The sequence below is a fragment of the Carlito syrichta genome, unplaced genomic scaffold (assembly GCF_000164805.1).
Source record: "Carlito syrichta isolate Samal-C Ts95f unplaced genomic scaffold, Tarsius_syrichta-2.0.1 Scaffold309894, whole genome shotgun sequence".
NCBI lineage: Eukaryota > Metazoa > Chordata > Mammalia > Primates > Tarsiidae > Carlito > Carlito syrichta.
Window position 1 is genome coordinate 69,856 of NW_007253990.1, and position 1,771 is coordinate 71,626.

The window sequence follows — 1,771 nt, forward strand, 5'->3', positions numbered from 1 at the left end:
ACCTGTCTTGTTGGAATGCTTAGGAGAAAAAAGGGAGGGTTTCCAAAAGAAAAAAAACAAAACTGTGACAGGTAGAGCTAGCCCCAGATTAAGAAGGGAAAATCATGAAAATTGTCTCTAGTGCTATAAGTAAATTTTAAAAGGAACAAAAATAGGCAAGATTCTGACTGTTAGAAATTTTCTCTCTCTCCCCCTCTCTCTTCCTCTCTCTGTTCCTCTCCTTCTTCCTCTGTGCCATCTTTCTAATTTTTCCAATTTCATTCTATTTAATATGTATAAAAAGAAGAGTCTTTAGACCTGCCCACAGGCATAGTGAAAAGTAATTCCTTCCTTTGAATCCAATTGACTTTTATGTGGAAACAAAGGACAAAAGTTAATGTAGCATTTACTGTGACTCATTTCCATTTGGAGATTTAACATGTGAAATATTTATTGCTCATTCTGTAAATTTGACCTGTGGTTTATAAATACTATCATTAGATGGAACTGGATATAGCCCAATTATGTTGACTTTAATTTAGGAAAAAATATGTGTGTTTATTTAAATATGATAAGAAACCTACTGTTCAAACAATTTTCTAATTACTTGGCTTTTATGATTCCCAGCCTTCTTTAAAATAATATGTGTTTATTACTTGGTTAGTCTCTTCAGCAAATAGATTTCTACCTCAAATATTACAGCAGCAGTCATCCTCTGATGCCACCATTGAGGACAAGAGCCCCCACCTTCCAAAACATACACCTGCTTCTTGTGTTTTTCCAAGAGAATTCCCAGTTCTGGACCTGTTTCCTGTTCTTTATCATCTATTTTGTGGCTACTGTGAGAAATATCCTGTTTTGGTGTGGCCTGCACTAGCTTCTTCTTCTATGAATCCATGTATTTCTTCCTAAGCTTTCTAGCTTTCATGTGCTAGGTACTCTTACTTACACGTGACCTAAGACTTATCCTTTCTTGGTTGTAAGTTCATAAAATTAACTTCTAGAGCTGCCTCAACCATGCCTGGTCTTTTTTATCCATACTTTCCCCTGTGTTTGTCACAAATAGTCACTAGACGCAGTCATCTGAACACCAGATGAGGCCATCTGCTTTTTACCCCACCATGCCATTTTGCTGCAATCATTGGCAGTCAAGCAAAGAATGGCCATGATGACACAAAGTGTGCTGTGAGTGAGCCCCTTGTTTCACAGTCTCCCAGATGCTCAGCCAGATCCTCCCCTAGACCTCCTGTAAGCAAGTGGTCATGCTGAATCTGGTGTATACTGACATCATGTCTATGGTTCAAACCTGTGGTCTCTAATGGCCTTCTCTATGGTTAGATTTGGTACATTTGTAGTTTCTCCATGGAGACTCTCTGTCCAAGGTATTTAGCACCTATTACTCTCGCATTGCTATCATCCTGTACCTACACATCTCAGCACCCTTTCTTCTCTCGTAACTTTCATTATCAAATACTCAAAATGACTCTGATCTTTTTGCTCAGTTTACCCACTCCTGCCTTTCATGGTCAAGACCATCATCTGTGGGGTAAAGAACAAACATATCAAGGGAAGCATGATACAGAGATTTTGTGGGAAATCTTCCTGCCATAAAATCAACAAATTGATTTTCTTCATTCCTGTTTTGTAAGGGCCAAAGAGGGATAAGTACCCAAATTAATCTCAATCTGTTACTGAATTTCTTTTGGAAAAATTTTATGAAGTCATCTAGGTAAGTAAATTCGCAGGATGCAAACTCTTGAAGAACAAGGATCTAGGAATCTGTGGCATGAAA